This window comes from Carcharodon carcharias, chromosome 8 (genome assembly GCF_017639515.1).
Source record: "Carcharodon carcharias isolate sCarCar2 chromosome 8, sCarCar2.pri, whole genome shotgun sequence".
NCBI lineage: Eukaryota > Metazoa > Chordata > Chondrichthyes > Lamniformes > Lamnidae > Carcharodon > Carcharodon carcharias.
The window spans coordinates 26292941-26319729 of NC_054474.1; positions in this window are offsets into that span (position 1 = coordinate 26292941).

A 26789-nucleotide genomic window follows, 5' to 3' on the forward strand; every position below is an offset into this window, starting at 1 on the left:
TGCAGTGACTAGATTCCCACAGGTCATAGCCTGAACACATATGGCAATCAGGGCACCCTCAGATCAACCAGCAGTCTGTTAATTGAAAAGGGTTTCCCTCTAACAATGTTCAGCTGTTTTGTCACCATGGAAAGTTTTCCATGCATGTCTGTGCAAGATATCCTGGAAGCTGCCATTAGACCCTAATTCTGCGGCAGTCACATCTCCAAATGGTTTTCACACCTCCATACAGGGTCATCAGGACAACGGCTATCCTTTAAGGATGTGGCTGACACTTGGGAAAGTCCCTACCACTGAAGCAGAGGTAAGATACAACCAGAGCCAGATGAGCACAAGGACAATCACTGAGCAAGCCATTGGGTTGCTGAAGATGTGATTCCGGTGCCTGGAGAGATCTGGGGGGGGTTTCCCTAAAGTATGTTCCAGCTAGATTGTCCAGAATGGTGGTGGTTCTGTGCATGTTCCAACATGTTGCAAAAAGAACTAGAGCTGCAGGAGGAGAAAGGTGAGGAACACACTCCTACCATATAGGAGAGAGAGGAGAATGAGGAAGAGCCTGATATGCCTAGGTTGCCTGCTGCCATTTAGCTGGCTGCCAGATAAGTTAGCGATGAACCCATCCAGGCATGATTCAGATAACCCAAATTAAAGGCACAAAAATGCTGAACCTATTGCCACATCCCCAAGACACACATCATCCCAAAGTCAGAAATCCTTCATCTCAATCACACCCTTTGCTTATTTTCCACCCTGGTCATATCATTTTCCATAAGATTAATGTCAATTTAGAAGGCAGGAGGCAACAATAGAGATGACTAGACAATGGAGATTTGAAATAAAGTGCAGCATGATTTGTTTATATTTTCCAATAGATCAAGACTGTGACATTGCTATAATTTTGTTATATATTCATTTATGGGATGTGGCCGTTGCTGGCTAATCATCCAACTGAATCCCCTTGTGCAGTTATAAAGTCTTTATTTCCCTTTATTTATTTTGTCTATGTAGTGTTACTCCCATGGAATCAGCAAAGTTAGAGGCAGACTGCTTGTTCACCTGCTCTGACAACTGAGATGTCCATGGAGTCGGTTCTCTAGGCCCTTGTGGATCCCGCCAAAGATGGCTCCACCTGCATGGGGCAGATTTGGCCATTGCCAGGAGACAGCATGTGGTGCTCTTACTGGGAAGCAGATGAGCAGCAACTTGAGAAGAGTTCCTACTTTCATTTTCCCTTTCTCCAACTGCCTCAACTGGACCATCTGCACTTCCCTGCTAGCTGAGAGCTGGCGAGCACGTTGCTGCACTTCAGTGAAGTGCTGAATGGCTGAGGCTTTTCTCCAGCATATTTGAAGTGGCAGACTGAGTGTGCAGGCCTTTGGGGAGCATGCATTCAGTTGTCTGATGGGTATCTGATTCTTCATGTAAGTGTCCATTCTTTTCATAAGGGTGGCCATCAGTTCGAAGGCCTGAGATATCATAGCACTCGTGTTAGAGACAAACTCCTCCAGTATCTCTCAGGGGAGACACAGTTCCTCTGAAGCAGCTAGTAGAACACTGTTCCTGTTGCTGCTGGTTCGGTCCTCATGCAAATAACATCGGGCAGGTGGTGCAATCGCAGTGTTAAAATTAACATTGTGGGATCGTTAGATTCTCTATGTATCACTAAAGGAGGTCAAAAGTATTAGCTCAAGGCACAAATTCTCATCTCTTCACCATCAAACAGTCTGAATGAAAATGGGCCTCAAGATATGGATTGGAACTTGTATCCCGCTGTTCTGTGGCACAACAAATTAGGACTGAAAATATGGGCTTTCAACTAAATAAGTTATCATTGTCCAACTGTTACCCTAAAGGTTGGTTTCCTTCACTGGTTTTATCCAGTGCCAACCAAATAAACTGGCATGGGGTAATGAGCATAGGCTGAAATGGGTAATGTATAAGACAAGAACTCTCATATCACAGTTTCTGGTAAATGTGACAAAATTTATTTTCTTTGAAAACACCGGTTACTTAAGCCTGCTGATCTTGCTTGACAGAGGAACACCTGCAGTGGAGAATGGTATTTGACTGTCAAACAGTGAAACCCATGGGGAAGGGAATTGCCTTTAGCTGGAATCATCAGTGGACTGCTGTGAATGTTGAGCAGATGTTCAATGCGGGATTGAGTATTTTAGTTTTGTGTGATGCAGTGAAAACCTCATTAGGAGTGTGACAAATTTAAAATATGGAAGGAGCATGCCCTTTTTGACATTAGCCTCAGTCATTTTGACTCAAACATCGAAAGCACTTTCCATTAATGGAAAATCGCAGGGGTGTAGAACCGTTCATTCAGGTCACTGTCCAGCATCTAATTAAGGAAAGCTGTTGGGTCAGGATGGGGTTGAGGGAAGCTTCATGAGGAAAAGGGCAATTTCAAAAGTGTAAGCATGAGAAATGAAGTGTAGAGGTGGTAAAGGCTGCCAGTTACATAGCTGGAAATATTGATCAAAATGGGGTGGTCATCGTGTTATGCTATCTGGTTCCACTGGCCGCTCTATCCCAAAAGGTCGCAACTTATTTAGCATTGTGTTTCATATTTATGCTGCCTGACTTCCTGGGCAGGACTTTCGGGATGTTGGGTGGGCACAGCAGGAGCGGATGGAAAACGGTCCGCCCGCCCACAATCGACCCCCGACCGCGATTTCACGCTGGCGGGCCACCTAACAGCCACCCAGCGTGAAACGTGTGCTGAGAACCTCAGCGCTGCCGGGGTGGGGGTGGGAGGAGGGCGAGCACAATTGTCTGCGCGGGCGTGGAGGAGCGTGCACTGGAAACACCCTGAAGGCAGGGAGCTGAACAATTGTAAAATCAAAAACAAAGATGTTTAAGATCTGAGAAAATGTCCTGACATAGGACTCACTCACAATAACGTCAGCTGAATGAAAATTCTGCCCAGAAGTTTATATTTATTTTTTGTTTAATTGTGGAAAACTCATCCCGCCCGTGGATGACGTTTGCTAAAAAAATCAAAAGGTCGCCTGGCCCTAAGGTTGGACGGGCGTGAAAAGTATGTTTAAATTAATTGATGAAGCACCTTAATAGGCCTCTTACTTGTGGGCGGGCAGGCTGCTGACTCTCGCGGGCGCCTGCCGACCTGAAATATCGAAAGAGTGCGCAATAACATCGGGACACTCGCCCAACATCATCGTGCACTATTTCACGCTCGGGCATGTTGGGCGCGCGCCTGCCTGCGGGACATTAAATCCTGCCCCAGGTGTGTAAAATCCATCAGCAACCATTGCTGTCCTCCTCCCCTGCTTCTCCTTTTTCTCAGCACACAGCAGGAGAAATCCAAACAATGTGCACTTGAGGTGATGAAGGGAGTTCAAGTTACTAAGATAAATGGTATTTGAGCTGGAACTCACCTTTACGCCATTAATCCACGGGGATAAAATGCTTCTAATTTGCACGTTTTTAATTTTAAAAACCAACACATGCATTTTTTAACATGTTTTAAGCAGCCAGGCATCTTTTTTTTTACTTTGTTCGTGGATGTGGGCATGGCTGGCTAGGCCAGCATTTATTGCCCATCCCTAATTGCCCTTGAGAAAGTGACGGTGAGTTGCTATCTTTAACCACTGCAGTTCATGTGGTAGACCCACAGTGTGGTCAGGGGCTGAGTTCCAGGGTTTGACTCAGTGACAATGAAGGAACAGCGATCTATTTCCAAGACAGAATGGTATGAGGCATGAAGGGGAACTTACACGTGGTGGTGTTCCCATATGACTGCTGCCCTTGTTCTTCTAGGTGGTAGAGGTCACGAGTTTGGAAGGTGCTGCTGAAGAAATCTTGGCAAATTGCTGCAGTACATCTTGAAGATGGTACACGCTGCTGTCAATGTGCGCTGATGGTGGAGGGAGTGAAGGTAGATGTAGTGCCTAGAACTGACTGCTTTCTCCTGGATGGTGTAGAACTTCTTGAATGTTTTGAAACTGTACTCATTCAGGCAAGTGGAGGGTATTCCATCATACTCCTGACTTGTACCTCCTAGATGGTGAACAGGCTTTTGGGAATCAGTTGTAGCTGCTCCAGTTAAGTTTCTGGTTACTTAGCCAGTCTGAGTTTCTGCTTCGTGGTAACCTGTGTATCAGAACTGAAAGCTTGCTTGTAAGGAAAATCAGTTCACCAGTGATTCAGTCCATTGAAGTGAATGTGAAGAGTATCCCTATACTCTAAATTACCTCTTCCTAGGATTGCTATCATGCAGAGAAACATGTATGTCATGACAAGGTGATTAAAAGTCACTAACAATCTCTCCACATCAGTAAAGATGGATCTGCCAGTGACAGCAACCCAATAGTAAAATGAGGTGAACATAAGATGGCTGTAAGGCTGATGATGTGAATTCATGTGATGTTGCTCAGGCAATGAAGTGCAGCCTGAATATTATTGCTGGCTTGTGTTGAATCTGTATACAACTTTTTTAATGATATTAAACAGAAAAAAACAGATCCCACATTAAAACTGGTATTTCTGTGAACTGGGGCAAGGGTTTGTGTGCAAGATAATATCTGATAGTTTTGCCCTGTCTCAAGCGTATTTTCCCAGCACGCTGTTTTGGAAGGATTTTGAATGGACTCTCCAAACAAATAAATCTAGCACCAGGAGGGAATCTATAAGCCATTTGATGACCCAATTTCAGGAAACATTTCATTTTACAATTCCTACTGTTCTAATCTACTTTGCACCATATGGCATCCAGGCTGATGGTGTAGCAATCAGGGCAAGAGCGGGTGGGGGGCAGGGTTCAGGCCTGGTTATTGATCTGGAACACCAAAGGTTAGTCACAATGAAATCCATTGAATCTGCTGTTTTCAACCGGTCACTCTGACTCGATTCCTGGATACTGAGACTTTAGCTGTTACAATCCATTAAGGATATGGTAGTGTCATGGCTATGGAAACTGGAACCACCCACAGCAGGCACCTCAAAGCATTGAAATGCCACCAGCAGCGCCTTTGCAAGATCCTCCAAATCCAGTGGTCCAGTGGCAGCACCCTGTCCTAAGCCATGCCCAGCTAACCACTTAAAAAAAAACAACTGCTCTCCATGAAACTCAGTCATGGCAGCAGCCTCCGAAGAGGGCAGTGGAAATGCTTTAGGGTGGTCCTCAAAACCATCTCTGAAGAGGTCAAACATTTCCACTGATTCATGGGAGTCCCTGGTTTGTGATCAGCCAAAATGCAGAAAGTTAATTCGAGAAGGCACCAAATATGTAGAGAGACTTTTTCGGGATCATGCAGAGGTGAAGTCAAGGCATCAGAGAGGACACAAACCTCCAAACAACGCATCTACCGTTTCTGCAAGCACCACTTGCCCTACATGTGATAGAGTCCGCAGAGCTCACACTGGACTTTAGTCACCTCAGAACCCATAGAACTAGAATAGAAGCAAGACATCCTCATTCCTAAGAGGAGAATAGATGAATAATCCAGAGAATGAGAGGTCAAATCCCACCATGACAGTTTGAGAATTTGAGTTCAGTTTCGATAACCGGTGGTAAATGTGTCCATGAAGCTACTGAATTGTTGGTTTACTGACATCCTTTAGTGAAGGAAACCAGATGCCCTTACCCAGGTCTGGTGATATGTGACTCTGGTCTCACATCAATGTGGTTGATTCTTAGCTGTGCCCTGAACCTGCCTCTAAGCAAGCTGCTCAGTTTACATAGGATAAGATATACAACACAGAAACATTCATAACCAGTCCATGCCAGTTTTAATGCTCCACTTGAGCTTCCTCCAATCTTTCCTCATCTAAATCTCTTTAGCGTGACCCTCTATTCCTTTGTCCTTTATATGCTTGCCTGGCTTTCCCTTAAATGCATCTATGCTATTGATTTCAAACGTTCTCTGTAGTAGTGAGTTCCAGATTCTCATCATTCTTTGGGTACAGAAGTCTGTTCTGAATTTCATGGTGGGTTTCTCGGGGCCTACCTTAATCAATGTCTCTAGTTATGCTCTTCCCCACAAGTAACCACCATATCAAAATCTTTCATAATTTTAAATGCTTCTGGGCCACTTTTGTCAAGAATTATATCAGTGTTGCAGCAGTTCAAGAAAAAAGGACCACATCCTCCTCCTCAGGACAATTGGCAATAAATGCCAGTCTTGCAAGTGATGATCATATTCTGGGAAAGATGAGTAAAATGATCCTGCTGTGCCACAGTTATGTCAGTGGAACAGAATCAAGGATTTTCAGCTCCATGTATTCCATATACATGTTTGAGATGGGTTGGAGTCTCATGTATGCTTATGATTGTATGTCGGAGACATGCTAAATTTTTTGGGTATCCCATCACCACCAAACAGCCTTGTGGTGTCTCAGACTTAAATTACCAGTTATCTGTAATTTTATGGTCACTGTGGATGTTTTAGACATGTCAGAGAGTATTTCACAGAGTATCCCTTACAGCCACCAGTGCGTTGTGAAGTGAGAAATTCATCCCGTGAGTCAATTTGGCATTTACATTTGGCTGAAAAGATGTTTCAAAATGCTGCACCATTCACTATCCCTCTCGTTTTTATCCTTTCTGCATCAGTTCCGGTGGTATATTTTGATTTTTATAAAAATCCCACTTCATATTCTGTCAATCATTTTTTCCCCTTCTTTTGAATGTGCACACGAAAATATGGATCAATATTCAATTCCTTCTAAACTAGTAATGAGTATGTCACTGAAATGGTTTTTGGCTGTTAAGACATGTTACACAACACAGAGATCTGTGGGGTTACAGCTGGGGAACATGCTTCATAAGTGTTCCGTGGTATCATCAGGTTCTTGTGCGTCAGTGTTTACTATCATGTTATTATCTATTTAGCACTTCTTTGCCAGCATTTTACAAATAAGATTACTGTTACTGGAGACCTGTATCACCAGAAAAAAATGTAATCACAAAAATGATTTTTTTTTTTAAAATCAAGCTTAATTCAACCCCAAAAAAGGAGCAGGGGATGGGAGTGGTGGGTTTGGATGTCTGGATGAGGTGGAATAAGTGGCATTGGAAGCTCTGGATAAGCTGGATCATAGAGATTGTGGGTATGGTACATGTTGTTTTGCAATAATGATTGAATGAGGCTTGATGGATTTTGTAACCTGTAGGTGAGATGATTTTGGTGAATGTTACAGGTTTTGGTTCCAGTGAGTTAGCGGCATCTGTTGTTTTCAAGTGAGGTGGAACTGATGGATTTAACAGCTGTGGAATGAGTTGTGTTTGTGGCCACTTGCCAGATTGGAGACCCTTGCCACTATGTTGTGTGGGAAATTTGGATTAGTATGTAAATCCACACCAGAAGGGGGTGGGGTTGATCGATCTGCAGCTATGGCTCAGTGCTAGCATGCTTGATCCGAGACAGGTGAAAAAGAGTCTCTCATTAGAGAGGCGACCAGTGCAGAGTTTAACCTGAGGGTCACCACAGCTCTTGAGGTTGCAAGGCATCTACCCTACCCATCTTCATTGATGAACTCAGCCAGCACAGGAATTGAGCCTGTGCTGTTGGCATCACTCTGCATCACAAACCAACTGCCAACTGAGCTAGCCAACCCCCTAGATGGTTACGAGCTCAAGTCCCACTGCAGAGAATTGAGCACATAATCTAGGCTAATGTTTTGAGTACTGAGGGCGTTCTTTAAACCTTTGTTCATGGGATGTAGGCATCACTGGCTGGGCCAGCATTTATTGTCTATCCCTACTTGCCAATGAGAAGGTAGGGATGAGCTGCCTCCTTGAACCGCTGCAGTCCATGTAGTGTCGGCACATTCACAGTGCTGTTAAGGAGGGAGTTTCAGGATTTTGACCCACAAAGAGTGAAGGAACGGTGATATATTTCCAAGTCAGGATGATGAGTGGCTTGGAGGGGAACTTCCAGTTGGTGGTGTTCCCATGTATCTGCAGTCCTTGTCCTTCTAGATGGTAGTGGTTGTAGGTTTGGAATGTGCTCTCTAAGGAGCCTTGGTAAGACCCTGCAGTGCTTCTTGTAGATGGTACGCACTGCTGCCACTGTGCTGATGGTGGGGGGAGTGTATGTTTGTGGATGGAGTGCCAATCAAGCTGGCTGATTTGCCCTGGATGATGTTGAACTTCTTGAGTGTTATTGGAGCTGTACTCATCCAGACAAGTGGGGAGTATTCCATCACACTCCTGATCTTGTGCCTTGTAGATGGTGGACAGGCTTTGGGGAGTCAGGAGGTGAGTTAGTCACCGCAGGATTCCTAGCCTCTGATCTGCACTTGTAGCCACTGTATTTATATGGCTAGTCCAATTCAGTTTCTGGCCAATGGTGACCCCCAGGATGTTGATAGTGGGAGATTCGGTGATGGTAATACCTTTGAATATCAAGGGGTGATGGTTAGATTCTCTCTTGTTGGAGATGGTCATTGCCTGGCACTTGTTTGGCATGAATGTTACTTGCCACTTGTCAGCCCAAGCCTGGATATTGTCCAGATCTTGCTGCATTTGGATACGGACTGCTTCAGTATTTGAGGAGTCGTGAATGGTGCTGAACATTGTGCAATCATCAGCGAACATCCCCACTTCTGACCTTATGATGGAAGGAAGGTCATTGATGAAGCAGCTAAAGATGGCTGGGCCGAGGACACTGCCCTGAGGAACTCCTGCACTGATGTCCTGGAACTGAGATAATTGACCTCCAACAACCATAACCATCTTCCTTTGTGTTAGGTATGACTCCAGCCAGTGGAAAGCTTTCCCCCTGTTTCTCATTGACTTCAGCTTTGCTAGGGCTCCTTGATGCCACACTCAGTCAAATGCTGCCTTGATATTAAGGGCAGTTAGTCTCATCTCAACTCTAGGGTTCAGCTCTTTTGTCCATGTTTGAACCAATGCTGTACTGAGATCAGGAGTCGAGTGGCCTTACCGGAACACAAACTAAGCATCAGTGAGCAGGTTATTGCTAAGCAAGTGCTGCTTGATAATACTGTTGATGACCCCTTCCATCACTTTACTGATGATGGAGAGTAGACCGATGGGGTAGTAATTGGCCGGATTGGATTTGTCCTGCATTTTGTGTGCAGGACATACCTGGGCAATTTTCTACATTGCTGGGTCGATGCTACTGACTACCTTTGATATTAAGGCAATTTTTGACTGAGATTGGCATCAAGGAGTCCTAGCAAAACTAATGCCAATATGCATCAGAGGGCAAACTCTGCCAGGTTGGAGTCATACCTAGCACAAAGGAAGATGCTTGTGATTGTTGGAGGCTGCAGGAATCCCTTTTTAATCTGTGCTGCTTCTATCTTTTAGAGTCACTCACTAATTCTCCACCCCCTATTCCCTGCTCTGAACTTACCTTCAGCTTCCCATCCCGCTGCCAATCTAATTTAAACCCCCCCCCCCCAACCCCAACCCCCGCCCCAGCAGCACTAGCAAATCTCCCTGCAAGGATATTCGCCCCAGCTCTGTTCGGGTATAGACCATCTAGATTTCACAGGTCCTACCTTCCCCAGAACCAGTCTCAATGCCTCAGAAATCTGATGCCCTGCCTCCTACACCAGCTTTCCGGCCGTGGGTTTATTCATTCAATTCCCCTATTTCTATACTCGCTTGCACAAGGGACTGGGAGTAATCCTGAGGTTACTGCTTTAGAGGTCCTGCTTTTCAACCTCCTTCCTATCTCTCTAAAATCTGCTTTCAGGACTCTATCACCTTTCCTACCTAAGTCATTGGTATCAGCATGGACCACAACCTCTGGCTGATCACCCTCCCTCAGAAGAATGTCCTGCAGCCGCTCAGTGACACCCTTGATCCTGACCAGGGAGGCAACATCTCATCCCGGAGCGATGTCTATGGCCACAGAAACACCTGTCTGTTCCCCTAGCTAATGAATCCCCTCTTATTAATGCTCTTCCCCTCTTCTTTCTCCCCTCCAGTACAGCAGAGCCGCCTGTGTTGCCAGAAACTTGGCTCTGATTGCACTCCTCCGAGGATCCAACGCCCTTACCGCTATCCAAAACGGAAAACCAATTGGTGAGCAAGACCCCAGGGGACTCCTGCACTACATGCCTAATTTTCTTGGGCTGTCTGGTGGTCCTTTCTGCCTCCCAATCTCCCAAGCTGCAGGGTGACCACCTCTATGAACGTGCTATCCACATAACTCTCAGCCTCGTGGATGCGCCAAAGTGACTCCAGCCGCCGCTCGAGCCCCAAAACCTGAAGCTCAAGGCTCTGCAGCTGGTGCTGCACACGTGTCCGTCTAGGACACTGGCAGCATCCACAGCATTCCAACATATTACAAGACACGGATTCCACACAACCAAGCTGTCCTGCCGTGGCTTCAATTTCCTTTCCTTGTGTTAACTTTATTTTACTTTGGTTTAATTATGCAACTTTATTTTACCTGGCCTCGACAACTTTATTTCCTTATTGCTTGTGTTTCTTACTTAAATGTAAGTAGCCCCTTCTTTTAAAAGGAATGTATTTTTTCTAATTCTCAGCTACTTGATGACACTTCCTAACAGCAGTTTCTCACAAACAAATGAACTTGTTTCCCTGTGACGTTAGGTGCTAGGTGCTGCTGGCCACCTGTCCCAGGGTCACCCTCCTTGCACTGTCCATATGCAGCAACTCCTGGACAACATTCAGGCTTGGGCTGATTAGTGGCAAGTCACATTTGTGCCTCACTAGTGCCAGACAATGACCATCTTCAACAAGAGAGAAACTAACCAACTTCCCGTGACAGTGGGGAGGAGGTGGCATAATTGTATTGTCACTGGACTGGTTATCCCTAGACCCAGGGTAATGCTTTGGGGACCTGGGCTTGAACCCCACCATGGCAGATGGTGAAATTTAAATTCAATAAAAAATCTGGAATTAAATCTCTAATGATGACCATGAAATGATTGTCGTAAAAAAAAACCCATCTGGTTCACTAATGTCCTTTAGTGAAGGAAATCTGCCATCCTCACCTGACCTGGCCTACATGTGACTCCAGACCCACCCACAGCAATGACCAGTCATATAAATACTGTGCCTACAACAGTAGGTTAAAGGCTGGTAATTCTGCAGCAAGGGACTCACCTCCTGCCTCCCCAAATTCTGTCCACTATCTACAAGGCACAAGTCAGGAGCAGAAGGAAAACACTTCACTTGCCTGGATGAGTGCAGCTCCAACAACACTCAAGAAGCTGGACACCATCCAGAACATAGCAGCCCGCTTGATCGGCACCCCAACTACTGCCTTAAGCTTTCACTCCCTTCACCACCGACACACAATGGCGGCAGTGTGTGCCATCTGTGCATCGGTGCACTGCAGCAAATCATCAAGCCTGCTTCAACAGCACATTCCAAACCCACAAACTGTACTACCTAAAAGGAAAAGGGTAGCAAATACATGGGAACACAACCACCTACAAGTTCCTCTCCAAGCCACACACCATCCTGACTTGAAAAAATATCACTGTCCCTTCACTATCACTGGTCAAAATCCTGGAACTCTCTTCCCGATGGCATTGTGGTTGTACCTACATCAGATGGAATGCAATGGTTCAAGAAGGCGGCTACCAGCACCTTCTCAAAGGCCGTTTGGGTTTGACAACAAATTCCAGCAACACTTGCATCCCAAAAAAGCATAAAAAGAAATGTAAATATATTGTAGTGTCTCCCGAGGTAGGCTGGACTTTGTTTTTTTTAACCTGAAAATATTTCCATTGTAGCAGTGCAGCGTGTTTTGTATTGCCTTCAGGGAAGGCACATCTCTCCTTTCTGGTTTGTCAAACCTATAAGTGGAAGCACCACTTATGGTAAAATAATTAAGTCAGCAGAGGTTTAATTACCAAGGCACCTATCTATACACCCATGTGTCATTAGTTCAGGATAATTTCTTGTCTGCGAATTTTGTTGTATTAAGAAGTCAATTGCTCAGAGAAACTAACTAATATTTGCAAATGGGTTGGGATTTACGGATATGTAAAGGTCAGCAAGATTGTATTTTCACTGACAGAACTGACAACCTTTCATCAAAGTATTGCTTGCTTCAGCATGCCCCTGGTGGATTTAGAGAGAGAAGTGCTTGGATACATACAGGTTGTTTTTCCGTACAGGAACCTACTTTGAATGATTTGCCCATCTGCATCATATAAGCTCGTAGATATGGCAGTGTGGACCATCTTTAGTTGCCTTGTGGCTCCTGTAATCTACCGGCTGTTAAATGGGCAAGGGCGTGAGGAATATCTCTGAAATGAAATGGATGCGAGAATGAACAAGTGCTGTCTCTCACATCTCACTTCTGGGAAGGCCACCTTAAACATATCCTAATGAAGGCCCTAATGATTGATTTAGGACTCCTTGGGAAATTAAATGTCCTTCAGTGATGTCAAGCCTGCTCTGCCCAGTTTTTCCAAATGTGCATGTGGTCCATTGCGAGGCCATTACCAAAACAGTTGATTTTTATGTTTTGAGTTAATGTTAAAAGCCAGGAGTGTGATGGGCTTATCTCCCATGCAACTCCACCATCATTCAGGCTTCACCTTGAGGCCACTGATGCTGAGGCAAGCAGCCTGACATTTTGTCTTCATAAAATGGGTGAGTTGTCTGTAGAGGTATGACAGGCACCGGCAGCACACACAAATAATGTTGATGAGATCTGAGGCCCAAATTTGTTTGGGCCTGCCTTTGGGGTATACTTCAGGCCCAAAAGGGTGTCACAAGGACACTAAAATGTTTGTGTCCATTTATTTTCATGCATGTAGTAGTACAACACTTTATTTAAATGATCATTCCAACAGTATAAGCATTACTCAAACATCACATACCTTGACGGCTTGGATCTAACTTTGATCACGCTTTTGTTCATGTACAATTTACTAGTATTTGCCCAAGACATAAAATGTCACACAGGTAAATTGTTCCCTCTTACACAATATGTGCACTTTGAATGTAATCAGTGTTATGAAATGGCAGGTGTTCAGTGGATAACTTTACTCCTGCCTCGTGCTTGTTGTAAAGAAAATATCGATTTTTCTAATATTACTGTAGGATACTGAAGCAGGCTTATGGGATGTGTGTGTCTGTGTGTGTAAGACTAACTGAATTAAACTGAAGACAGTCAGACTGCAAGATTTGGATCATCAAAGGGATTAGCTGTAAAATCAGGCATTTTGAAATGGAGATGGGCAAGCTAAGATGAAATCCCAGTAGATACGGTATCAATGGGAATTTGCATTGGGAAATAAGTGAGGAGTGAATTATTAGCTGTTGAATACAAAAGAGGCAAAGCAGGACGTTTTCCAACTGGCAAAGTCATAAATAAATAAGGCAAAGTTGTTAAGTTTATTTTTCCTGAAAGTGCTGGCCACAATAACAACATGAAATAATGTTATATTCTGGGAAAAGTAACTTCCAAGGAAAGTTTAAAACATTGGATTTAAAGATCAAAGGCTGGGGGGTGGGGGGGAAATATACTTATGGAAAGATTGAAAGCTGTATGGGGGTGTGGCCATATGAGATCTTGAAAGGTGGACTGAGTGAAGACAGACCTAGGAAAAGCAGCTTCTAACCACCTCATAGAAGTGCTTGTTTGTTCCAGAAAGCAAGGTTTTGTTAAAAGCCTTAGATTTCCATTGTCTGTGAGAGGGAGAGGGAAGCCCTTTGAAATACATCCCTTATAGCAACAGGGGTGCATTGTGTAGTATTACTGGATGTTTTATAGATTAAGACTCTTTAGGTGTTGCCTAAAAGCGGTGTTTATTTTGGGAGTCTAAGTAGAAATCCCTTGGGAAATGTTGTAAGACTAAATTTAGCTGTAGTCTTGTCTTTTTAAGCTTTCTTTTCTTTTGTTGCTAAATATTTTAACTTAACATTTAAAATCTCCAAAAGTGGTAGTGGGCTCTTTACTTCTGGCCTCAGTGCACATACATTCTTGTAATAAAAATACAAATTGCAAACCATTGTAATAGCTTGGCCGAGTTTCCATTTGGGATTTGCTCAGCCCGGCAATTACCACCTGCCATATCATAACACTGTTTACATTCAAAGTGCACATATTGAGTAACAGGGAGCAATTTACTTGTGTGACATTTTATGTCTTGGGCAAATGCAAGTAAATTGTACATGAACAAAGGTATGATTAAAGTCAGATCCAAGCCTGTAAGGTAGCAAAAGAAAATGCACAATAGCTGATTACATTTGTCCCAATCTCATAAGAAGAGCTGAGTGAAAGAGCTTCCTGTCCGTCATTTTTCCTCTCCTATTATTGGCAACAAAACCACGTGGCAAATGGCTGTACAAAATGAGTCAATTCATGAAATCTTTCTTTTTGAAGGTCTCTATCTAAGGGCCTGGATTTTAAGCCTCCAAAACAGGGACCATAAAATTGGAGAGGGCGGTGCTGGGTCAGACCTCCAACGTCGCCATGCCAGAGTTGCATGTTACCAGCAGTGGACAGAAATCCCAAGCCATTTGTGTTTTTGGGATAAGCAATTTACAGCCACTTAAGATTATTAATGAGCCAAGAAATCGTAATTTTAAGGGCTCTTCCAGATTTAATGATGAGTGTATAACGACGTGGGGCATCAGAGCATTGACAGATTTTTAAGGGCGACAATGGGGCAATTGTTGCAATTAGCTGCTGAGGATTTAGGCATTTTTCCTTCTTTGGTTGGAAGGTCCAGTGCGGGCACGGTGTTTATCATGCAGGAGATGTAGGTGGGAAGCCATTGATGAGGGGTAAAGCCCCTTTGATGCTATTGTGGCCTTCACAGGGGAACCAATTGAGAGGGGCCTGAGAATAGGATGCCATGGGCAGCATTGCAGTAGCTACTGGCAGGCTGTCCCAGTCAGACTGGCAGTGACAATGGGCACCTTTCTTTCAGGAAGAGAATCCTCCAGCAAGGGAAAAGAATCTGTGAATGAGGGAGGTGCACAGGGGTCTGGACGGCAGCAAACTCATGGCCGCCTGCAGAGGCAGCCTTGGAAAGAGGTCACAGGACAGACTGTGAGCAGATGCCGGTGCGGAGACAAGGATCCCCTGTGGCCAGGGTATACAGACAAAGGATGAGCTACCCGCAGATGTCAGAGTAGCAGTGTTACCCAGTCCTAGATTAAATGGGTGATATTGAATTAACCGCCCATTATACACCAAGGCCAATATTCTCTGCCATTGACTAATTCAATATTGACTATCTTACACTATCATCCAAAGTTAAAGTTACCCCATGGGCTGAATTTTGCTGTCAGAGAGGAGGGGGCGGGGCCTGCTCGCCGACGCGCAAAATTACATGGGATGACATTGGGCGGAACCTCCGACATCACCCCGCCCCATTTAAATTTTCAGGAAGATGGGGGCGCGGCAAAATCAGCTGCGGGCCCGCCGACCTGTCAATGGCCAATTGAGGCCATTAACAGGATCATTAAAACAATTAAAGGACCTGCCCATCCATCCTTAAGGCTGGCGGGTCGGCCAAGAGCCCCGGTGGCAAAAGAGAAAACATAAAACCTCATCCAGCGGCGGGGTGATTTAAAAGGGGATTTAAAAAATTTAATAAAGTTTCAGTGAAATTTATGAACATGCCCCATCTCATGTGACATTGTTACATGAGGGGGACATGTTAAGGATTTTTTTTTTCTATTTTTAATGTTTTCACAACTGTCAGCAAACTCCCTGAGGTAGCACTTTGCCTCAGGGAGATGTGCATAGCGCTTCCTGCCGGGCGTAATGCTGGGCGGGCCTGAATTGGCTCACCCACTTAAAATGGCGGCAGGGTCCGCTTCTGTGGCGGGGATTGGTTCTCCACCCACCGGATGGGCCCGTCCACCCGGAAGGCAGAAAATTCTTCCCCATGAGTTTTCTTGCGGCCTTTTCCAAATTCCTATCTGCTTAATATGTAAGAAGAACACATGTGAGGCTGGCTGGTGACTGAAAATATACCATTAGTATTGCACCCTGAACTAACTCGTGCTAGTAAAGATGATCGAGTTTTGCGGTCTATTAAAGTTACTTTATATAAATTGCTAAGTTCTCAATTAATATCCTCCAATTTTCCTCATCTGGGACTGAGATGAGGAGAAATTTCTTCACTCCAAGGGTGTTATGAATCTTTGGAATTCTCTACCCTGGAGGCTTGTGGATGCTCCATTGTTGAATATATTTAAGGTTGAGATAGATTTTTGGTTTCTCAGGGAATCATGGGATGTAGAGAGAGTTGAAGTCCAAGGTCAGTCATGATTCTCTTGAATGGCAGAGGAAGCTGGATGAGCCATATGGTCTGCTCCTGCTCCCATCTCTTGTGTTCTTGTGTGTTCTGCCCTGCCCCAATTTGAAGTTGGAAAATGTCCGGCTCCTTACATTACTACTTTGCATCTCTCCATCCCTCCCTCTTTTGCCAGTCCATCATCCCTCTCCACCACCCTGATCTAAAAATGAATAACTTGTACCAGTTGCTGGAATCAGCTGCTGCCCATTGAGCCAATCCCTGAGAAGCTTTTAAATGTGTCAGCTTATCATTTACCCAAAATTAGTTCCAAAATTCAATAGTTTTTGTTCTTGGTAAAATTTTCATTCTGCCATTCTGACTTTGTTTAGCAATAGGCATTACTACAAATGTCATCATAATGTTTGATCTTTCAAGAAGTGACAGATAATGACAGAAGGCTGTTTCCTTCAGGTTGATGGCTTTATGGATCACTTCACTCTCGTCAGGCCTCTGCTCTCCTATATACAGATATTACACATTTCTCACTATCATTGGTATGCCTGACCAAACTGCCTGAATTCAAGACTCTTTCTGATCTATATATTTATAGCATTTGAGCATTTTCTCCTTCCTTTTTTTAATGGATGAAACAAAACATGGAGACATTCATCATACCAAGCTTAACTCTTTTAAGGATTGCACTATAACTTCTGTACTGGAAATAATATAGATGCTGACTTAATTTTTTTACCATTTATTGTAGCAATATCACAATGCCTGATTCTAATGTCAAATATTCATCACAGGATAATCAATTATCTCTAAGACTCCCAGCTTTTAAACAAAAATTATTTTACCCGATCGCATTGTTAATTTTTTTTCTTGATTGTGTTATAATGTGGCAGACGATATATGCCAGGCAGACCAAATCCACAAGGGAAACTTGATCATGCGATCACAATGGTTTTGCAATTTGTATTTATTACGAGAAGATGTGTGCACTGAATTCAGAAGTAATAAGTCCGCTAAGACTTTTCGTGATTTTAAAAATTAAATTAAAATATTTATTAAACTAAAATATTTCAAGCACATGCATAAGACTACAATTATTTACCACTATAATAATTCCTAAAATTCCTAATTAATCTGACCCCAGTTACACCCCCTTTAAGGCAACAGTTCAAAATAGATTTTAGATTTAAAACAGAACCAGCAAGTTAACACAATACCTACTTGACAGTAGAAGTCCAAAAGGTCATTCCCTAACTTCAGTTTTGTTATAAAGCAGGCTTATGCACAATTGGCTGGAGGCTTCATTAAGGCTATTTCACATACTCCTGTTAGATCTTACATGATGTTCTCCCACATAGCCTTATATTCTCCTGTATATATGTTTCTCTCTTTTTAATATGTAAATTATATTGTTCCATATGTTTTTAAACATGCATCTTTCTTATAATATGAAAACTTTCATGTTGCCAATATTATCAGCAACCTTTGCAAAAAATAAACACACTCCTTAACCTTGCTTGGAGAAAGAAACAGAGTTGACGTTTTGAGTACGTATGACGCTTCTTCAGGTCACATGGACTCAAAACGTCAATTCTGTTTCTCTCCACAGATGCTGTCAGAACTGCTCAGTTTTTCCAGCATTTCCTGGTTTTGTTTCAGATTTCCACAGTATTTTGATTTTACCTTAACCTTGCTTAACTGACTAATTGTAAACAGACTAAGATCCCTTTGAAATCCAAATCCCTTCATTTACCTAAAAATACAAATTCCCTTCACACCTTACATGCTAAGCTAGTATCATAATTTATTCATTAGTATGTCAAGCACCCCACTTCTTTTGATGATTTCAAGCTTGCAGTCTACTTGACTCCAAATGTAATTAAATCACACAGACAGATCCGCCTATGCTCACCACCTTAAACCTACTTCACAATAAACCCGAAAAACATTATACTTTTGTCACAATTGTGATACTCATCAAACTGGGGGCAGGAGAGGGGTGAGGGAAGTTTGGGGGCAATGGTTCACTTTTCTCTTTCTGGTACCCAATGCTAGCATACCAACCTCAGGCCATTTATAGCAAGGGTTAGGCTCAAACTGAGACTCCCTCAACTCTTCTAATGTTTAACCATTGTTTAAGAAGGGAGAAAGGAATATTCTGAGTAATTATAGGCCAGTCAACCTAACCTCAGTGGTGGACAAATAATTGGAAGACATTCTTAATGAAGGACAATATTAATCATCACTATGGAAGGCATGGATTAATCAAGGACAGTCAGCATGGATTTCTTAAGAAAAGGTTTTGTCTGACCAACCTGATTGAATTTTTTGAAGAGGTAGCAAAGTGGGTCGATGAGAGTAGCATATGCTTGATGTCATCTTTATGGACTTTTGCAAGGCTTTTGACAAGTTTCCACATGGCAGACTAGTCAGAAATGTGGACAGAAAAGTGACAAATGGAATTCGATTCAGAGAAGTGTAAAGTAATGCATTTAGGGAGGGCAAACAGGGCAAAGGAATACATAATAATTAGTAGGATACTGAGGAAGTGCAGAGTGCTTTGGGAGTCATGTCCACTAATTCCTGAAGGTAGCAGGACAGGGTGAAAACGAAGCTGGATGGAATACTTTACTTTATTAGATGGGGCATAGAATTTTCGATCCAGGAGGCTATGCTAGAAGTGCATAAAACAAGAGTTAGACTGCAGCAAGTGCACAATACACGGTTCTGATCAACACTTTACAGGGAGGACAAGATTGCACTAGGGAAGGTACAGGGGAGATTTAGGAGGATGTTGCCAAGACTATCTGTATGTAAAGGTTGGGTAGGCTGGAGTAATTTTCTTACAAACAAAGGGGACTGAGGGGAGATTTAATTGAGTATAAAATTATGAGGGGCCTAGACAGAGTGGATAGGAAGAACACCAGAGCAGCCTTTAAGAAGTGGAACAAAGATTTACAGCAGCTGACAGCCAGAATAAAGGGTGTTAAAAAGACATTTTTTCACCCAGATGGCAGTGAGGGTCAGGGAGATGCGTGCGAAAGAGCGCAGGTTCTGACTCAGGGAATTCCCCCCCCCCCCCAACCCGCACAAGGAGTGCTAAGTGCTTCAGGGTGCACGTCACGCTGGGCGGGCTTTAATTGGCCCGCCCACGTAAACTGGCAGCGCGGACAAGATCAGGGGTGCTGATCGGGTTTGCGCCCACCGCTGCCCATCCGCCCCCGCACAACGTTCCCCCCTGCCCCCCCTCCGGAAGGGGAAAACTCTCCCCTTGGATATGCTGCACCCTACACGTCCAAGGACCAAGAGCCGGAAAATGGAATTAGGTTGCATTATTAATTTTTGACCAGTGCAATGGGCTGAATGGCCTCCTTCCTTGTCATGAATTTCAATTAATCTTACCGATTATAATTTCTGTTTCAACTGAGTCTCTTGCTGTGGAGAAACTTCCATTTCTCACAATAAATATCTTTGTAGGTTCTCTGGGTGAGACTGCCAGATTAGTGCCAAATTTAAGAACTTCTGGTTCGCTCTGTGCTCCATATCCATATGCCAGTTCCAAGTGGGCATGAGTCTCCATCAGTGTACAAGATTTTTTTCAAGGGTCAACCAAGTGCACACCATGGATCTGTGCAAGTTCCATGTAAAGCTTACATTAATGTTCCACATAGTTTCAAGCTATTTTAAACTGTGATGACTAATCATTTAGTGTTCTGATTAAAGTTTTCTTTTTATAATTTTACAACAACAGCAAAATATTTTTTTCTAAACCCCAAGGCAGAAACTTAGTTGCTCGGACTTTCTAGGCCATAAAGCCTAGATCCATGGGTATAAATTTGCATGCACCTCACCTACAACAAACAAATGCTCAGTTAGGCATGAACGCACAGCTTTTATGCAGAAAGGGGAAAGATAATGCTAGGTACAATAAGGTTGAGGCCCGATGCATTTTGGATCATGAGGAGGGTGTGTACTCCTCTTTTCGCCATGCTGGTCAGAATGCATTTAATGTCAAAATTGAAAAGTACCTGTGATTGTTAAACTTCATAGCCAATCAGCCTGCAAACCCCATCAACATTAGCAGCAGATGTCCATAAAGACTATTTTTTTTAATGAGATTGAAGTTAGGAGACTGAATATTAATTTCAAACACAATAAAATTAACAGCGAATGTTAAAAAGTAGAACATAAGCAAAGGTAAATTGTGAATTCGAAATTAGGTTTTCTAATTTAATTCAAAAATTCATTCTTACCTGTAGAAATTGTACAGGGAATAGTCATGAAATAAGGCATCACTCCAATTATACTAATTAATCTAACATGCCAGGAAATTAGGATGATTAGAAGATAAAGATTTCCTTTTAATTTGAGGCCTAATACATAGAACAAGAATCTTACTGATTAAATTGTCTCCAATTTACTTTTTAAATAGGAGAACATACACAAAGTGGAAAAGACTGATTATGCCCTTGCATGTGAATCACCATTGCCTCTAGACCTGTGCGGGCAGTCAGAACACCAAGTCATAATCTTATCTTGTTGGTTAAATGTCTTACTATGCATTCCAGCAGCGATTTGCCCCAGAATACATATTAGACTTCAATGCAGCTTACATTTAAAGGTTTTGGTAATCTGACAATTCTGAAGTATATTTTGATGGGAATTCAAATGAAAATAGCAATTATAATTTTCTAAACTCAGCATAACATTGCATGAGATAACCTAACTGAAGAGCTGCATTCAATTTCTGTGGTAGTCTTTACTTGGAATAGTTACAAAATAGTTCCTACACAACTCATTTGGTTACAACAACAGCAGTAACTTGTATTTATTACATCTTGTATTTCATCTTTAATGTAATAAAACGTCCCAAGACATTTTGCAGGAGAAGTATAAAACAAAAAATAACATGAGCCTCATAAGGTTAGATGACTAAAAACTTGGTCAAAGAGGTAGGTCTTAAGAATAGTCTTAAATGAGCTAATTGAGGTAGAGAGGCGGAGAGGTTTAGTGATGGTTTTCCAGAGTTTGAGGACCAGGCAACTGAAGACATGGTCACCATTGGGGATGCACAAGAGGCCAGAATTGGATAATACGGAGATATCCAAGAGAGTTGTGGGGCTGGAGGAGATTACAGACAAAGGGTGGGGGGAGGCCATGGAGGGATTTGAAAGCAACAATGAAAATTGTAAAGTCAAGACATTGCTTGACTGGGAGCCAGTGTACATCAGTGAGCACAGGGGTGATAGGAGAATGGGACTTGGTGCAAGTTAAGACATAGGCAGCAGAGTTTTGGATGACCTTATGTTTAGGGAGGGTAGAATGTGGGAGGCCAGCAAGGAATGCATTGGAATAGTCATGTTTAGAGATAATAAAGGTATGAATGAGGGTTTCAGCAGCAAATGAGTAGAGACAGGTGTGAAGTCAAGAGATGTGCGTAGGCAGTCTTAATGATGGCACAAATGTGGATTCAGAAGTTCATCTTGAGGTCAAATATGACACTGAGATTCCAGACATACTGGACTACCCTCAGACTGTTGCAGGGGAAAGAATTGAGCCAGAAGCTGGGGAACAGAGTTTGGAGTGGGACCAAACACAATGGCTTCAGTCTTCCCAATATTTAATTGAAGGAAATATCTGCTCAACCAATAGTGGATATTGGTAACTAGTCTGATAATTTAGTAACAATGGAGGAGTAAAGAGAGGTGGTCGTGTGGTAGTGCTGTGTGTTGTCAGTGTACATATGAAAACTGGTGCTGTGCTTTGGACGATATCGCCAAGGGACAGCACGTAGATGAGAAAAAGGAGGGGACCTGGGGTAGATCCTTGGGGGATACCTGAGCAATGGTGAAAAAAGCAGAAAGAGAAGCTATTGCAAGTGATTTTGTGCCTGCGATTAGATAAATAAGAATGGAACCAGGTGAGAGCAGTCCCATCCAGCTGGATATTTTGCAGAGGTGCTGGAGGAGGCTGATGTGGTCAACCATGTCAGAAGCTGCAGACAGGACAAGAAGGATGAGGAGGGGAAGCTTACATTTGTCAGTCACATTTGTGACTTTGTTAAGAGCTGTTTTGGCACTGTGGCAGGGGCAGAAACCTAATTGGAGTCATTCAATCGGAGAGTTCCAGGAAAAATAGGAATGGATTTGGGAGGCAACAACATACTTAAGGACTTTGGAGAAGGAAAAGAGATGTTGGAAATGGTATAGTAGTTTGCAAAGACAATGGGGTCAAGGGTTGGGTTTTTGAGGAGCAGGGTGATGAAAGGAGGTTTAAAGGAGAAAGGGACAACACTTGAAGAGAGAGAACCCTTTACATGATTGGCTAACATGGGAGCCAGGAGGAGAAGTTGGGTGATTAGCAGTTTAGTGGGAGTAGGGGATGGGTCTCATGGACAAGATGAGCTCAGAAAGGGTATTAGTGGAGATAGGAGAGAAACTAGAGAAAGCTGAGAGCTCAGGGCTAGAGCAGGGTGAAGTATTATAGAAAGCTTGGCTAGTTGGGCTAGTGGAAGAAAGGGACACGGCAGAGGCAAGAGAGGTCCAAGAGACAAACTTGAAAGGATATGGCAAGCAACTAATTTAGCCATCCGCCTCCATATCTGGCTGCACCACTCAAAACACCATTAGGTCCTGCTTTCGTCTGCTAAAACTGCTCGCTATTTCAGGATCATCCTGGAGTGCAAAGGTAACCCCGGCTTCTTTTCTCTACTGCAAACCTCCTTCTTAAAACCCACTCCCCTGTCCCCTCTACCCTCACCTCAAGTGCGAGGAGCTCTTGGATTTCTTTGTCGTAACCTTAATGAAGAAAGAAATCCAAGAGCTCCTCGCACTTGAGGTGGGGGTGGAGGGGACAGGGGAATGGGTTTTAAGAAGGAGGTTTGCAGTAGAGTAAAGAAGCTGGGGTTACCTTTGCACTCCAGGATGATCCTGAAATAGCGAGCAGTTTTAGCAGACGAAAGCAGGGCCTAATGGTGTTTTAAGTGGTGCAGCCAGGTATGGCGATGGATGGCTAAACTAGTTGCTTGCCAAATCCTTTCAAGTTTGTGTCCCTTGGACTTAAGAGAGTGGAGGTGAGGGCTGTATTGAGGAAATGTCAAGGTGAGAGAGAGTAATGGATTTATTGGCGATTAGGGCATCAAAGGGTACAGTTCAACTAACCTGTACCTGCAGAAATATTGTGGCAAATGGAGGGCCAAAGGTTAAATAGTTGGGATTTTGTAATTACGGTTGTAAATTCATTGGATTGTGTTTTTTTTTCAGGGGATGGATACAGAAGCTAGGGTTGGGGCATGGAAGGGGGATAAGGGTAGTGAGTGATACAAGGAAAAAGAAAAGCGACATGAAACTGAGCCATATAAGCTAAAAGGTCTCAGTTCTTAAAGCGCCTATTTAGTGAAAAAAATTCATTAAAACTATTAAAAAAGCAGGAATTGGCCTCAGGTAATGTGGGGAGTCAGTCTAAGGTCAGGTAGAGAAACAAAAATATGAGAGAACGCAATGACTTCTTTGAATGAAGATACTCTAAAAGTCAAGAATTCAGCAATTTCATCAAGTCCATCTGACTCTGTATAACTACTGAGCTTAAATTAATTTATCTTTCTTTAGATTGTCAGTAACAGTCAGTCAGTTCTTAATTTAATTACATTGTAATGTGGCAGGCAACACATTTAGCAAAAAAGCTTTCACTCCACATAACCCCAAGTATAATTGCAGGCTGTTAATGTTGTTCAGCTATCTGTCTTCCAATAAAATTTAATAGGATGCTAAAATGTCAATGGAACAAAAATAAAACTGAGCATTCTGGCTTACTTCGTTAATTGCTTCCTTTCCTCGGGTTGCCTCCCTTTTCATTTCAAGATCATTGGCATAACCTCCTTCATGGAGCTTCAATTCTTTTGTTCTCTCCAATTAACACTCCACCTCTAATCTCTCTCTTCTGTCTGAGGTCCTTCAAGATGTCATCGCCTCCAGCTTCCAGCCCACCCCTTTCAAAATGTGAAATCCACTGATGTGTTTGAGCCCTCCTCATGCCATGAAAATTGCTCCAGTTGATTGTAACCAGTATTACTCATAACTGTGACGATGATTGGGAAGAATTTTAGATTTTCCCGCCAGCGGGTTTGCAGACGGAGGGGGCCTGTAAAATTGCTCAGACAGCCTTCCCACGGGGCTCTCGTCCAACCAATCACTGCACAATTTTACAGCGGGGTGGCTGAAGCCTAAACTGGCCCGCCAGCCCTTGCTCCAATTGAGGCTTTTAAGTTGCCAATTAGAGGCTGTTTCCTGCCTAGCCTCAATTTTCAGGCTGGTAGGAGGAGTTCAGGGGTAGGAGGGAAGCCTGGAATATGACCCTGCTCAGTCCTTGGGCAGGAGGAGGTGGGGGGGGTTTTGTGGTTTCCATTAACAACCTTCTTTCAACATCCGGTGCCCCCCCCCCCCCATCCACCCAAATAAGGTCAGTGCCCTGTGGGTGCTTCCTTCCCCCTGGCCTCTCCACCAACACCCCCACGCCCCCTCTGCCCTCCACTGGCCTTCACCTCCCTCCCCACCCTGAGACCCCCACACTTACCTGGTCCTGGACACCCTGGACGTAGACTCTGGGAACTCCTCGTATTCCCAGTCCTGGCTACTGCAGGCTCTGGCAACACTGGGACTAGAGAGCTGCCGGCCAATCTGATTGACCAGCAGCTCTCTGAGGTGAGACCTCCTCACGATTGAGGGGCAGAAGCCCCATCTCTGGCCAATGAATGCTTTTTGGAATGTTAAATGGATACAGGACAGCCGGTATCGGTGGCAATACATTCTCCGCCGACTCTCGGGTGGTGAGTCGGGAGATCCCACCATCCTAGAGTTCCTAGTCAATAAAGCATTATCCTACATATCCTGTTTGGTTCAACAGACCACCCCCCTCCATCATCTCTATTTTGTTATCCTGCTCCTTTGGAGCCCCTTGATTCCACTCCTACCTATCTGATTAAGGCAGTGTGTCTTCAGCTGTAGTATTTCTTCTCAGCCTTGCACTGTCAATTTCGTAAAGACCTAATCTCAATTCTTCCTTCATCTATATACTTCCCTTCAATGACATCATTCAGAGGCACGGAATCAACTTTATGATGAATACTGCATGTATGGCATCCAGCTTTGCCTTTCCAGCACCTCTCTTGACTCCATGATTATCTTTGTACTATCAAATGTCTTGACCAGCAGAAAGTCATGAAGAAGTCATAATTTCCTCCAGCTGCATAATGAGAAAACAGAAAAAGTTGTTTTTAGCCCTCAGCACAAATCCTGGAGCCTTTCTATTTTTTTTTCCAACTTCCCGTCACTCACTCAGACTGGACTAGACCATGCAAAGCTCTGGTTACCCATTCCAATCTTGATCTAAGTTTCCATTAGCATTCTGTTGATCACTAAGAAGATTTATTGCCACCTGTACTTGCCCACCTCCGCTCCTGTGCTAGTTCATTTGTCACTACAACCCTAATCCTTTCTGACCATTGGACTCAATTGCAATGAGGTCTCTCAGCAGCTCCACTGGTTTCCTGTCATAACACTGCTGAGAACTGGTAAGCCTCCCACCGCCCCCCAACCCACCCTAGAAAACACTTGTGTTCTGATTGTAATGTGTTTCCTCCTTTGCCAAAAATAACTTATACCTTGTTTTGTAAGGGTCAGAACACCTGCCTGCCTCTTACAAGGTGGAAGGGCTTGAGTTAGAGACAAACACATGGGCTCAGATTTTCATGCCTCTAGCCATGTCGAAATGGAGGTGATTGTAGTTGGGGGGGGTGTGGGGGGTGGATTTAATAAGGGTGGCCATGACCTGATTTTGGGATTGCCACCCCCATTCCCAATGCCTCTAATTTTCATTGGCACTGGATAAGGGTGCGAGTAGCAAGCCTGCACTCCGCACTCATGACTTCACCCACCCAAAATTTTCATGGAATTGGCCAGCTTCTCCATGACTTGTGGTTTGCAGATCTCAGAGGAGTTGTGAACCATGGTCTGGATTTGGGAACCTTTTGAAAGATATGTTCAAAATGTCTTACACATAATCTCAATGCCCCCTTTCGGCCTCCCATGCTCCCCTCCATGCCCCCATGTCCCCTTCTTGCCAGTTCATAACCCCCATCCCGAATGGCCCTTCATAATCCCATAAAAAGTTTATGTGAATGAGTTTGATGATGCAGGTTGACAGCTTTATGATGTTACAATAAGCTATTTTTTCAGTGCTCTTTTGTCGATGGCTCAATATTTATTTGCACAAGATAAAGAGGTGTCAGGTGTTTCATGTTACTGTCACTGAGACTTTAAAGGTCTGTTTGATACTTTTATAAGGTTGTAGCAAGAGCGCTTTTATTAAAAGAAAATTATGATTTTTTAAAGCAGTTTCACATATGCAATTATTATTATAGGGTTCTTTGTTCTGTGTAGAGTGCATTCTGGGTGAACAGCCATGACAGTGGCCATGAGTTGGCATGGAGAGTATGAGGTCATTGCGGGTGGGTAGGGAGCATGGGTTGGCATGGAGGAGGCATGGAGAGTGGGTGAGGATGAGAGGTTATGAAGGGTGAGGGCTGGAAGACC